Source organism: Mirounga angustirostris, unplaced genomic scaffold, assembly GCF_029215605.1.
Source record: "Mirounga angustirostris isolate CCGP_5_RB_7025 unplaced genomic scaffold, mMirAng1.0.hap1 SCAF_7, whole genome shotgun sequence".
NCBI classification, from domain to species: domain Eukaryota; kingdom Metazoa; phylum Chordata; class Mammalia; order Carnivora; family Phocidae; genus Mirounga; species Mirounga angustirostris.
The window spans coordinates 139,114,346-139,128,759 of record NW_026991715.1 but is presented as its reverse complement, the minus strand read 5'-3'; the positions used below and the strand labels follow the sequence as shown (position 1 = coordinate 139,128,759).

The following is a 14,414-nucleotide window of genomic DNA, read 5'->3' as shown; positions in this document are numbered from 1 at the left end:
TTCCGTGTCAAGATGCGCCTACAGACAATTGTCACAAGACTCTTAACATTTAAACAAAGACCATAATGCTAAAACCAGGTTTTGTGTAATTGTTATTATGGGAAGCTAGAGTATCGTCATTATGTAACATTCTAGTAAAAAATTTGTCAAATCTCATGTCCCATAAATGGGTTAGGGAAGAGAGATTTTAACATTTTTCATATAAAGAACTAAAACTCTGTTACATTTTTGCATTTTAAATATAACATTCTTTAAAAAACAAGAGTAATACCTGTTTAATACATTTTATATGCCCTATGTAAAATTATAAGCTGATTATTCTTGATAACTTTCATCATTAGTTCATAAGTTCTCTGTTTAGTGATAGAATTTGCTTTTTCAGTTGTGATATAGAGAAGCAAAGGAAAAAAGTTAGTGTCTGTTTCATCTTGGATTTCTCATTAACATGAATATAACTGACAGCTTTGCCTCCACCTACATCTATATGGGAACCTGGGGGCAGGATGAAAGCCAACATTAACTAAAGATCTGTGCCATCCTGTTATTACAGCATGGGATCTGTTTTGGGCTTGCATTTGACCCATGATTGCCACACGGCAGCTCTGTGGGAATTCCACTGAAATCCATTGTTTGCACATAATCTATACTGGAAAGTTTTCATGTGCAGACAAATGTTTGTGTTGGTAGTCTTTGCAGTTGGTGACTTTGCCTTGTCCTTTGATAGATAAGGTTCTGATAATGTGATCAATGACACAACCATGAGAACAAATTAACTTAATAGAATTTGCAAATGTATTTTTTAATTATAACTTTGAGGTTCTTTCAGGTTTCTGGTTTACTATGATCACTCAAATCAATTCCACCGAGCATATGAAATAGTATTTTTATTGTGTTTACATCTCTTAAAACACACGTATCCAGCCAGCACCCTTTATTTTGGTCCCAGAGGAAATAATGATTAAAGGATTTATGGAATATTATAATTTGTTTTGGTTCATCACAAAGGGAATGGGATTGTGTTTGGGCAAGGCACAGGGGAACAACATCTTTCTAAGGTATACAGAGCTCATACAGTACATGAACAAGAAAAAAAACATTATTGTATAGAAAATAATGTCTCATTCTTTGAGTTCCCAAATGAAAATATCCATATATCTCTTGAAATCCCCAATATTGAAGTTTGAATGAGAAATTAATGTGAGGTGGGCTTAGAAGATGATTGTTTTGGGCGCCTGGGTGGCTCAGTTGGTTAAGCGACTGCCTTTGGCTCAGGTCATGATCCTGGAGTCCCGGGATCGAGTCCCACATCAGGCTCCCTGCTCAGCAGGGAGTCTGCTTCTCCCTCTGACCCTCCTCCCTCTCATGCTCTCTGTCTCTCATTGTCTCTCTCGCAAATAAAATCTTAAAAAAAAAAAAATTAGAAGATGATTGTTTTATAGTGACAGATGACAGCTCTGTAAAATATGGTACATTCAGACTGTATTGCTATAGTGACATATATCCTCCCCCCCCATTATTTACTTCTGTAGAAATATGAATGTATATATATTTCTTCTTGCTAACTTCTAGGGTTTAAATATTGGGAGAAGCAAGATGTTGTCACAAGAAGAAAGGATGGCAAATAATCACGTAGAGTCTGGTATTTGATAGCCCAGGAGCAAAGCGATGGTTGAGTCAGCACACATAAATCTCCCAAATCTTATTCCCACAAGAAAAAGACACTGCCAAAATTCAAGGACTGGGCTAGCTGCGCCTAACATTATTGCTTCCTTTCTAAGCATCAGCAGCTCATTATCTGAATACATAGTGTTAATGATACCTCCTGTCCTACCATTTTTCTCACCATAATGTTAATGATACCTCCTGTCCTACCATTTTTCTCACCATTGGAATACTTGCTTCCTCACACAATACCTCAGGGTCCCCTTATTATCAAGTAAGAGGGAGTTGTATCCTGAAAACCTAATGGAAGGGTGATGGGTAACTCATACCTGCACCTGCACCTGTAATTGATGCAACAGAATTAGTCTTGGGACTTTCAGAATGGAGACAGTGATTGACAACTCCTCCATCAGAGTTAAACTTCGATTTATACTCCATCTGTTCTGAAAGAATTCAGAGAAACTTCAAAAATTCATACAAAAATTAAAAAATATGTGCAGAAATTGGAGAGATTAGAATTGGAACAGAAAAAAATGAGATGGAGGCAAGAAATAGAAACGTGCACAAAATGAATGAATAGGAGAATGATGAAAAATATTTAAAAAGGTTAGAGAGTACAAATTATACCTGGCTGTGCGTGTGTGTGTCTGTGTGTCTCTGTGTGTGTGTAGACAAAAAAGTTACATTATTACTAAAATCTATAAACTTACAGTTATACATTTTTATTCTTAATAAAATTGTCTACATCTTTGTACATTTTTATATCATTTTGTCTTTTGAATGATGAGGGTACAGACATAATAAAGTCATTGTTTATTTTATTTATTTATTTATTTATTTTTTAAGATTTTATTTATTTATTTGAGACAGAGAGAATGAGAGAGACAGAGAGCACACGAGAGGGGGGAGGGTCAGAGGGAGAAGCAGGCTCCCTACCGAGCAGGGAGCCCGATGCGGGACTCGATCCCGGGACTCCAGGATCATGACCTGAGCCGAAGGCAGTCGCTTAACCAACTGAGCCACCCAGGCGCCCCAATAAAGCCATTGTTTAAAACTTATTCTTAATAATAAATTTTTTTAACACATCAAAAAACAACATCAAAGGTGTGTTTTGTTAAGGCACAAAGATCTATGTGTCTGTTTTTGTGCCAGTACCATACTGTCTTGATGATTACAGCTTTCTAATGGAGCTCAAAGTCTGGAATTGTGATTCCACCAGCTTTGGTTTTCTTTTTCAACATTCCTTTGGCTATTCGGGGTCTTTTCTGGTTCCATACAAATTTTAGGATTATTTGTTCCAGTTCTGTGAAAAAAGTTGATGGTATTTTGATAGAGATTGCAGTGAATGTGTAGATTGCTCCAGGTAGCGTTGACATTTTCACAATATTTGTTCTTCTAATCCATGAGCATGGACCGTTTTTCCATTTCTTTGTGTCTTCCTCAATTTCTTTCATGAGTATTTTATAGTTTTCTGAGTACAGATCCTTTGTCTCTTTGGTTAGATTTATTCCTAGGTATCTTAGGTTTGGGGTGCAATTGTAAATGGGATCGACTCCTTAATTTCTCTTTCTTCACTCTTGTTGGTGTATAGAAATGCAACTGATTTCTGCGCATTGATTTTATATTCTGCCACTTTACTGAATTCCTGTATGAGTTCTAGCAGTTTTGGGGTGGAGTCTATTGGGTTTTCCACATAAAGTATCATTTCATCTACAAAGAGTGAGAGTGTGACTTCTTTGCCGATTCAGATGCCTTTTATTTATTTATTTTTGTTGTTGTTGTTGTCTGATTGCTGAGGCTAGGGCTTTTAGTACTATGTTGAATAGCAGTGGATATAGTGGAAATCCCTGCTGTGTTCCTGACATCAGAGGAATAGCTCTGTTTTTCCCCATTGAGAATGATATTCACTGAAGGTTTTCTATAGATGGCTTCTATGAGATTGAGGTATGTACCCTCTATACCTACACTGTGGAGAGTTTTAATCATCCTTTATGCTGTACTTTGTCAAAATGCTTAAGACCAATGTGGACTCAAAAATCTAATGTGTATAAAAAGAATATGAATTTTCTACCTATTTAATTTCCAGCTCTTATGTTTACTTTGTGAAGTATTTTAACTCCACATTTCCTGTTTTTGCAGTAGGATGCTCATCATATTTAAAGTACTTAGTCTGCAATCAGTGTTATTTTCACAAGTATATAAAATAAACCATTTGCACATATTTCATCAAAAATAGCATTCAGCATGGGGTGAGAATTTATCACTTTAAAAGAAACCATATATTAAGTAAAGTACATAAACATTATTATAGAGATAAAGCTTATCATCCTGGAATATAAATCTGCATTAACTTGGTTTCACTTAAAAAAAGGGAAACAAAAGAAAGGCTATATGCTATGTATATATATATGATATATTATGTATAATTATATATTATATTATTTACAAAAGGTTAATTTGAAAAAATATCTAAATATCCATTCAAATGAATTATGGTACATCTTTTTTTTTTTTTTAAGATTTTATTTATTCATTTGAGAGAGAGAATGGGGGAGAGAGCACGAGAGGGGGGAGGGTCAGAGGGAGAAGCAGACTCCCTGCCGAGCAGGGAGCCCGATGCGGGACTCGATCCTGGGACTCCAGGATCATGACCTGAGCTGAAGGCAGTCGCTCAACCAACTGAGCCACCCAGGCGCCCTATGGTACATCTTTATAGGAGAATTTTAGGAGTCATTAGTGAGACACCGTTAGTAATTATGACTGAGAGTTCTCACATGAACTGAAATCTTGGGGTTCACTACTTACTAGATATGTTAGCTTGACACGTCATACATCCCCTGTGCCTCAGTGTCTTTATCCTGAACTGAGGGAGAAGGGTGATGACAGAGGTAGGAGCCAGCCATAGGAGTAGTGGTGGTGTTCCAAAAATCAGGTTGTCACAGAAGAAAACGCTCATGCCATCGTGTAAAGTGAAAAAAACAGATGATAGAACAGATCAGCACCTTGTCAAATTTCAGTAAGACTTACTTCCTTAAGCTGGAATACACTTTGAATATGCTTCTTGAAAGCATAAGAAATATGTGTACATAATTCAAAGCATAATAACATGAACATTACTTCATATATCAGAAAACAAACTCTACTGGAGGATTTTTGTGTATATTTTCTTTCTTTTTTCCTTTGCTATGAAAATGTCAAGTGACATGTTGACATTATAATTTTTTCATCCATCAGTTAATGATAGGATTTGTTCACATGTCAAAGCAATTCAGGGCAACAAAGCATAGCTGCTTTTTTGTTTTTTGTTTTTTTTCTTTCTCTAACAGGTTTACTAGGACCAATAGCCAAGCTCTTTGCTCACCAACAGGTAGCTTTTGTAAATGGTGTTTTGAGACTATTTATTACTTCCAATGAGACTGTAAACTGTGGATCACAGAGCCATCCAAAATCACAACTCTATTACATCACTTGAGGCAAGTTCAATGGACACATCACCCTGTATTCTCCAATATAAATAGTAAAAACAAGTAAGTAGCATTTCTAGAAAAAAGTGAGTCTTCACAGATATTGTGTTAAATACTACATGATATCTACTACCTTGTTAAAATATCTATAATCATTTTTTATGTAAGTTGGATAATAGTCATAGTTTTAAAGTATACCTTCTTATGCATTATATAAATTAAAAAAAAAATACTTGGTAAGTCTCAGGAGATCTTCAGGGAGATTTGACTGAGGTTCCACTGGGAACCTCATAGTCTATACATGTAAACAAAGAAATGGAAATATCCTCAGGAATGTGGCATGTTTGTGAGAAATGCAAGTCTGAATACTTGGCTCAATTCAAACCTTCCCTAATTCAAGGTTTATCCTACAAAGCCGGGTGTTTCTCTATTTCAGCTTAAGTAGTGGTGTAACATGGCAACATCTAAAAAATTTTGCAATTTGTTGAGGCTGACTACTTCAAAATTAATTAATTTTAACAAAATTTTAATTTGCAGGGATTCACATTATTTTGAATTTTGTGCCTAGAGAGGTGATTGAGATTTTATAATATACTAATAAAAATTGGCATAAGTCAATTCTCATAAAATGCAATTGGCACTGCATGTAAACTTTACCCAAAGGGAAAATAGAAGACTATTAACAATGGTTGTACCTACATGATAGGATCAAACATAGTTTCTATTTTTTTATATAGCTTTTTTTTTTTATTTTCAGTGGAGTGATATTTTCAAATTAACTGTGTAAATTAAAACATTTTATTAAATGCTGGCTAAATAAAGATATAAAACTAAATATAATTTGAGAGTAGTCTACGATAATCAGTATATTATATTCTGTGAAATACACATGCACAGAAGCCAACATGTAATGAGAAATGTCACTTTGCAATGATGATTTTTGGGAGTGTTAATCACTATATAATTAGGATATTGAGTACTTCACTGTTAAACACTATAATATTTAATGCCTCTTGTCTGTTTCTGAAATATTTTCCCCTACATTAAATTCCATAACCACTGCCCAGTTTCCAAAGTAAACAAATTATATCTATCAATAATATTTCTAGTGGATGACAATGGTAATTATATGTCCCATCTTGAAAATTTTAAGACACTTGCTTTCATTATTTTCTTTAAAGTGATGTCATCTTCCTCTCTAGAGGTATACAAATTGTTGTGTTTTTATGTCAAAGTGTAAAAATTGTATTTCTGCACACATAACCGCATACCCACACAGATACACAGTCTCTGATGTAAAAATTGAATATTAGTCTTTAAAATGTGTTTAGTAGTGGTCTGTTTCAAGACCTATTCATTATAACATACTGAAAAGAAAACAGAAATATATGTTATTGATCATTGAGATTTCATAAGGAAGATAGAATAATGGCAGAAAGAAACTTGGAAAAAAATCAATCGGTTGGGAGATTTGCTCCTGGAAGACTCTCCCCCTCATCCACTGGAGAACCACCTGGAAGCCAAATCAAGAAATTCTACAGTTGGGGTGCCTGGGTGGCTCAGTCGTTAAGCGTCTGCCTTCGGCTCAGGTCATGATCCCAGGATCCTGGGATTGAGCCCCGCATCGGGCTCCCTGCTCGGCAGGAAGCCTGCTTCTCCCTCTCCCACTCCCCCTGCTTGTGTTCCCTCTCTCGCTGTGTCTCTCTCTGTCAAATAAATAAATAAAATTAAAAAAATAATAATAAAATAAAAAAGAAATTCTACAGTTAATCATTGTCCCCAATCTGACGTGATCCTGGATCTATTTGGAAACCTCCAAGTGTGTATTAAGGTCAATGCCAGTTTCTTCCCACTTCATGTATCCCCCTATCTTCTTGGCTGTGAACAGCAGAAGAGTCTCTGGATGTGAACTGCCATTCTGATTATCGGCTAAACACTTACATTTATCAGTACCCTGGGAAAACAATCTAGCACAGTGTAGTGCATTGTGATTAGTTTTAAAATTCTTTGCATTTGAACAAAATTAGAGGAGCATTCCGGACACTCAAATACCTAGAGTAAAACAATTTTTCTCCTTATTTCCTCCCATTCACGAACCCACACACCTACCCTATTTTCTCATGGTCCTATCCTGGATACAAACCTATTCTGGCTTAAATAACTTCTCCGTGTGTTGTTTTTGTTTTGTTTTGTTTTTGTAATCAAGAGAACCACCTTCACTATCCATTATATAGTATTATATCATATATATTATATAATATACAGCTTTTTTTTTTTCCTCTTCCCAGTGGAAGCCCAATCTCATGGGCTCTTAGGAACTCTGTTAGGCTAACAGGAGAGTCCTGGGATGAGAAATATCTGGTTGCCTCTGCTTCTGAAGGCCCCTCCTCCCAAGACTTGCCTGTAAGGAGTCTGGCTCACACCACCCATGAATCCCAATGCTTTGGACACCGTGCCTCCCCATCCCTCCTCCCAGAGTCACAGTCCTGTGGTGACTCACCTGGGAGCCCCAGACTTGATTCCGAGGGTAGGCCTAAAGACTGTGTAGGGTAGGGAACAAACACTGAGACCAGAACGTGGGGGTAAACCACACCTGCATGGGCTTCAATCTAGCCTTCCAGGAGCCACAAGGGGCAACATTTTGGGCTTCTGGCACTGAAGCCTGGGTCCCCAACCTGACATTTGCCACGATCCAAGGCCAGACAAACATGCCACCCCATTCTAATATATAGCATATACAATACATGTATTTTTCTTCAAATTCTTCAGCATGGCAATGCAGCAGTTTTCTGTTAAGCCAGGCATTGAAAAGAATTGTAAAAATGTAAAACAGTGACATTACATTCATCATTTTTGTTTGTATGTTTTGGAAAATGTAGTTATTTAAAAAAAAATCCTAGATGACACCCATTTATCATTGATTCTCTACATGTAGGTGATTGCTGTTTGGATTTAAAAATTGAGTAGGAGGTAGAAAGCTCTAAGAAAACAAACAACAACAGAAAAAGACACTTCATTCTCCCAGGTGAATAAAGGGAAGATACTCTCCTCCTCTTTTTTCTTTGATCATTTTCTCTGTGTCTTTGAAATGTATGTAAACCTTTTAAAAGCTAAATAAACCTCTTCCCAGCTTTAGAACACAGGAATGTCTTCTTCAAGAACTTAGAATCATCTCTTTGATACGTAATCATCAAGGGAGATAGAGACTCTCTCTCTCAGTTCCTGATTTCTGTGGGAGCCTTGCTCCAACTTACAGTACTGCATTTTGTTTGTATTTTTTCCCTTGCATAAGGCCAATTACTTAATGCAGATGGTCCACCCAGATTACCCAAAATCCAAGAGGACCTATGGGTGGCAAAATGTGCTGTCAAGTCCTCTTACTTTAGGATTAGTTATTGTTCATCTTGAGGACATGTGTGTAATGGGTTGCAGCTGTTTGATGATATAAAAGGGTGAGATTTCCTTCTGCCTTGCCTTCTCTGAGCAGATTGCCCAGATGTGCTTCACATCCTGGCTTGTTTCTTCAATAATGAAATTATTTTCTTTCTCTTTTACCCTTGGAGAGGTTTGGGGGTTGGGGAGAGATTTTGTTTTAATTACATTTCTCTAACAAAAGAAAATCTTTATGGGATTTAAATGCAATCCTTTTCTGTTGTTTATTTCACAGGGACTTGATGTTCCCAAATTTTAGAAGAAATATGTTGTAGCAGGAGGAAGTGGTGTGGGTAAGGATAGACTTTCAATTCCACAATGCTAGAGCTGCCTCTGTTGGGCTCATCAATACTCAAAGGGACAGCTCAATGCACTGGGAGAGGTCCTCTTCTCTTTCTATCCTCTTTTATTTGAAAGTTCCATTTCTTTTGCCCTTATGGTCCTTGTCCTGCTTAGGTTGAACTTGATTTTCTGTCTTTTCTCTTTAGTCCTGTCTTGAAAAATCCTGCTAGTTGTCATATTTATGATATCCCCAAGTTTCCTTCACCCACTTCCATGGATTGGAGTATGCAAAGGCCTTTACCCTATCAGCTGCTGATCTTAAATTGATCACCCCACACTTTCCTGTGAGTACCTCTTAGTTCTTTTGGGGGTGTATATGTGGCCTGTTTCCCAGCCACAGGTGTATATGTGGCCCATTTGTTTAAGTCTGCTTTCTTCTGCACAGATATTGATACCACAAAGATCTTGGTTGGCATATCCAGTCATCTGTCAGGGAGTTACTTTGTTTAATTATCTTAGCTCCTCTGCCCTGGGCTGACTCCACTGACATCTGCACTTATATCCTCAAGTCATTACTTTCATTGGGAAAACTGTTATCATTTTCTTCTGAAATTTAATAATTTCTCTATATTTTACATCACTCTCTTAACTTCTCTTTTATTGTCTTTTGCTGCTTTTTTTTTTTTTTCCCCAGTGAAAACTCAGGTCACTCTGATTTTTTTCCTCACACAAGAGATGTGATTTCTGTCTCTGAACAGCAGAAAACTTCCTCTTTATTATTAATATTCTTTAAATATTGTCGGCCTATTTACTTAATTCCATTCTAAAATTCAGTGATATCTCTATTTTATAAAAATTTTTCCATTCCAAATATCTCATTTGTTCTATTTAATGCTTTCCTCCTTTTCTGCATCATTACTTTCTCAAGGTATTCTCCATGTTACTGACTCTGACTTCAGTGTTATTGGTTCAATTCTGTGGGCTTCTACCGCAGTTTATGTCACTACAGTTTTTTTGGTATTATTTAATTTCTTTCCTATACTCTTCAGATCATTTGTCATATCTTTTTGTGGTTTTATCATAATAAAGATTACTTTACAATGTCTATGTGGTCTATGATATTTGTTAAAGATAAAGTAAAATAATAATTTTTATAGAAGTTGAATAAATGTCAAATATTTTATTTAACTTATGAATGAAGGAACCAGGAAGATATTATAATTGGTTCAAAGGCAATTTCAAAACACACACACACATACACACACCCCATTAGTGGCATTAAAATAAATTTATGGGGGCACCTGGGTGGCTCAGTCGGCTAAGTGTCTGCCTTTGACTCAGATCATGAGCTTAGGGTCCTTGAGGACCTGCAGTGGGGCTCCATGCTCAGTGGGGGGGTCTACTTCTCCCTCGGCACAACTCCCGCCTGCCCCCCTTGCTCTCTCTCTCAGATAAATAAAATCTTAAAAAAAGTAAAAATAAATAAATTTACAAGTTAATACAAAATGTGTTAGTATTCATAGGGCAATAATCCACTGAGTACCACTGGTCGTGATTTGCATGTCTAAAGACAGTGAAAAGCAGAGATAATTTAAAAGAGTACAGTAGACAGGACATTGAATAAACTTTTGCTCATTTTTGACGCTTTTTACAATTTGGGAAAAAATTAAGAACTGTTTGCCTTAATAGTTTTAGTTTATCAAAATAATAGTTCTTCTGAACATTTTTCATACATTTTCTTCTTGGTGACTATCCCCTTCCCTTTTCTTGTCTTAAATATATATGGTATAGTCCATCTAGCTTGGGATAGAAAAATATTAAATAATATCATTTTCATTCCATATTTCACATTAGTTAATTGAAATGTCTATGTTATCTTTAACTGTGCTTTATATTAATTTTACTTTAGTAGCTGTCAGAGGGAGACACAGAGGAGGGACAAAACACCCTTCTACCTCTTATTTTTTTTAACTTGAATATTTTTAAGATTTTATTTTTAAGTAATCTCTACACCCAGTGTGGGACTTGAACTTAAAACCCTGAGATCGAGTTGCATGCTCCATCCACTGAGTCAGCCAGGCACCCCATACTTCGCCATATTTTAAATCAGTGTTTAACTTCACAATAAAAGTCAGCAGGCAATACAGGAATTTACCTTCTATTTCATATTTTTACAAATCTCATTTTACCACTAGCTCTTTAATTGTTAGCCATTGCAAGAATAATCTATTGACTATATAGCCATGGCTCTTTTGTACCAGCAAATTTCTACTTTATTAGAAGCAATAAAAAGTACACAAAAAGATACTATTAGAGCTGAGGCACTGAAACCATGCCTGACAGAATTAATAAGGGTAGGGCGCCTGGGTGGCTCAGTTGGTTGAGCGACTGCCTTTGGCTCAGGTCATGATCCTGGAGTCCCGGGATCGAGTCCCCGCATCGGGCTCCCTGCTCGGCGGGGAGTCTGCTTCTCCCTCTGACCCTCCTCCCTCTCATGCTCTCTGTCTCTCATTCTCTCTGTCTCAAATAAATAAATAAAATCTTAAAAAAAAAAAAAAAGAATTAATAAGGGTAAAACTACAGAAAATGTAAAGCTTGTTTTTTAGAGAACTATTTCTCCCTAAACAGCTCTTGTCTCTTTTTAGGCCCCACTAACAAATACACTAGCAGTCTCTGCAGGAGCCCGGATTGAAGGTCAACTGATGTGGTTCTAGCCTATAAGTAGCAAGGCCCTACATTCCTTAGGCCAAATGGTTTTAGGCCACAGATTAGCCCCAGACTATCTATTGGCAGACCAAGAACTGGCCAGCCTAGGCCAGCCTAAACCAGCTCCAGCCCAGTCACCAACTCAACATTTGCATACATGAACCAAGATATGTCTGAAGTTACCTCTGCTTCATTATAATGTTAAAGTCTCTGCCCTAAGAGGACCACAAGCTTTACTAACCTAACAGAGGATGCACAGGGTGAACTTTTCAAAGTGTGTTTTCAAAATATGCCTGCATAAACCTACTTCCACCTTTACATGCGATGGCAGAGTTCCCCTTTCTAAATATTCATCCTAAACCCTGAATTAAAAGAACCCACTCACCTTGCTCAGGGAGTCATGACTTTGGAAATTATTCCCTGTCATCTCCTTATTTGCTGCAAATAAAGATTATTTGTGCAAAAATGCCACGTGTTGTAGCCTCTATGGGTAACTCACCAAGGAGCGGGGTCATGTCAGTCTGGTAATGAGTTGGAAACTGTCTTTCAGGGACGCATGTAAGAAATATCCTTTCACTTAAAAATAACAGTTCTCTTCTTGTTTAAGTCACAGGACTTTGGGATTGACAGCTCTGATTACTCCTAATGAGGAAAAGTGCCCCTGTGTTTCTGGAGAAGAGAGGATCATTCAAATATTGAGGTAAGGCAGTACCTAAATCCTTAGCTAATGAATAAGTGTTGGGAAGACAGCCTGTGGATTTGAAGAGGGCATAGAAATTAATTCAATGGACCGTCCTTCTGTAGTACAAGTCTGTATAATTCTTCTCTTTTTCCCTACCCACTCCAAATTACTTTAATTCAGCCCATGACTAGAAATGTATTTACAGGTACACACAGTCTCCAGATAAAACATTTATTCAACTGTACTGCACATTTAATATCTGCTCTACAAAAATATTTATACTCTATCTGAGACAAAACACTCATAGGAGTTGTTTTAAAAGCTTTGAATCATGAAGTTGTGAAACATTTGGATTATGTGGATTAAAAAAATATATAAATTCAGTAAGATGAAATCCCAAAAGCCATTCTCCTTACCCTAAGTAAATGTTTTACAAGACTCATAAATAGTTGTTTTTTTTTTTTTTAGGTTCTTTCTTTCTTTCTTTCTTTCTTTCTTTCTTTCTTTCTTTTTCTTTTTTATTATGTTATGCTAATCACCATACATTACATCATTAGTTTTTGATGTAGTGTTCCATGATTCATTGTTTGCATATAACACCCAGTGCTCCATGCAGAACGTGCCCTCTTTAATACGCATCACCAGGCTAACCCATCCTCCCACCCCCTCCCCTCTAGAACCCTCAGTTTATTTTTCAGAGTCCATAGTTTCTCATGATTCGTCTACCCCTCCGATTTCCCCCCCTTCATTCTTCCCCTCCTGCTATCTTCTTCTTTTTTTTTTTTTTCCAACATATAATGTATTATTTGTTTCAGAGGTATAGATCTGTGATTCAACAGTCTTGCACAATTCACAGCACTCACCATAGCACATACCCTCCTCAATGTCTATCACCCAGCCCCCCCATCCTTCCCACCCCCACCACTCCGGCAACCCTCAGTTTGTTTCCTGAGATTAAGAATTCCTCAAATCAGTGAGGTCATATGATACATGTCTTTCTCTGATTGACTTATTTCACTTAGCATAATACCCTCCAGTTCCATCCACGTCATTGCAAATGGCAAGATTTCATTCCTTCTGATGGCTGCATAATATTCCATTGCATATATATACCACCTCTTCTTTATCCATTCATCTGTCGATGGACATCTTGGCTCTTTCCACAGTTTGGCTCATAAATAGTTTTTAAGCATAACAATGTTAATATAACTCCTCTTACTATGAAGGAGCATCTGCTAAAATTTTTCGGGAAAGAAAAAAATAACTCAGGGTGATTTGGGACTGTGTAATAGCAAATGAATGACAACACAATATTCCCTGTTTAAAATCAAATGGGAAAATTAATTTACACACACACGCACGCACACCAAGGAATGTTTGAAAAATTCCTACAGAATCCAGTTTGTTATTGCAGAAGATGAGTAGTGAATTCAAATTTTACATGTCTTCAAACGTGTATTTTTATGCTGTTCTTTTACACATAGTTAGAATTAATGTTCTAAAATTATGAACATGATTATTAAAATATATCTACATTTCTATTTCATTTTATTTGATTAATCATTTGAACAAAATAAGTTGATGACTTTAGTAACACGTCTTTGATATAGGTAAAATATTAATCATATACAAAGGTACAGATATAGGTCAGTAAAACACACACACATATATACATGAACACATACAATCACATTTATGTGGTTTGCCTCCAGTTCTACTATAGGAGTGGCAACACAAATTGAAAAGGGTGCCCATAATTGTAGCAAATACTTTCTAGAAACAAGCTCTTCAGAACAGCATATGACACTTTAATTCAAATTCACTGTAGGGTAAGAAAAGTGCTTCATACTGGATTATAATGGAAAATAAATAGGTATCTGAGGGTGTTTAAGTATAGGAAAATACTTTTGGATAAGAAGATATAACTACTTAAACACATGAGGTACACTGAATATATTTCTCCTTTGGGGGGAAAATCCTTGGAAAATTTTACTTTTTTTTTTTTAAGGTTTTTTATTTATTTATCTGAGAGAAAGAATGGGAGACAGAGAGCATGAGAGGGGGAGGATCAGAGGGAGAAGCAGACTCCCTGCCGAGCAGGGAGCCCGATGCCGGACTCGATCCTGGGACTCCAGGATCATGACCTGAGCCGAAGGCAGTTGCTTAACCAACTGAGCCACCCAGGC

At 36.7% G+C, this 14,414-nt stretch overlaps 1 pseudogene; it reads left to right on the top strand.

Moving 5' to 3' along the window:
• The window catches only part of LOC123835951 (SWI/SNF-related matrix-associated actin-dependent regulator of chromatin subfamily E member 1-like), an 89,751-nt pseudogene extending 84,617 nt beyond the window's left edge, over positions 1-5,134 (top strand).
• The last annotated feature ends 9,280 nt before the right edge of the window (positions 5,135-14,414 follow it).